Source organism: Penaeus monodon, chromosome 21 (genome assembly GCF_015228065.2).
Source record: "Penaeus monodon isolate SGIC_2016 chromosome 21, NSTDA_Pmon_1, whole genome shotgun sequence".
NCBI classification, from domain to species: Eukaryota; Metazoa; Arthropoda; class Malacostraca; order Decapoda; family Penaeidae; genus Penaeus; species Penaeus monodon.
This window is the reverse complement of record NC_051406.1, coordinates 22,684,408-22,684,620: the sequence shown is the minus strand read 5'-3', so window position 1 is coordinate 22,684,620 and position 213 is coordinate 22,684,408. Positions and strand designations below refer to the sequence as shown.

Here is a 213-nt window from a genome sequence, read left to right as displayed (position 1 = left end):
TTTAGTAATAAAGAAGGGAGGGAACACCCTGTTGTTAACAAGTGTTAATCTTGTCCTGTAAATATCTGCTATGAAAAAAGGCTGAGAAATAACGAAATTGAGTCAGAAGGCAGAGAAACCATACATCTTTGGTCTAGCACTCCTTGTCTCACAGTCTCTTTCCCTCTGTGTGCAGTTGCCAGATAGAGCCCAACATCTCATAACAACTTAACA

General features: G+C 39.9%; 1 protein-coding gene across 1 annotated transcript in view; it reads left to right on the top strand.

The window, feature by feature from the left end:
* Positions 1-213, top strand: part of LOC119586350 (vacuolar protein sorting-associated protein 37A-like) — a gene marked incomplete in the record, with an annotated part of 11,403 nt that overhangs the window by 8,958 nt on the left and 2,232 nt on the right.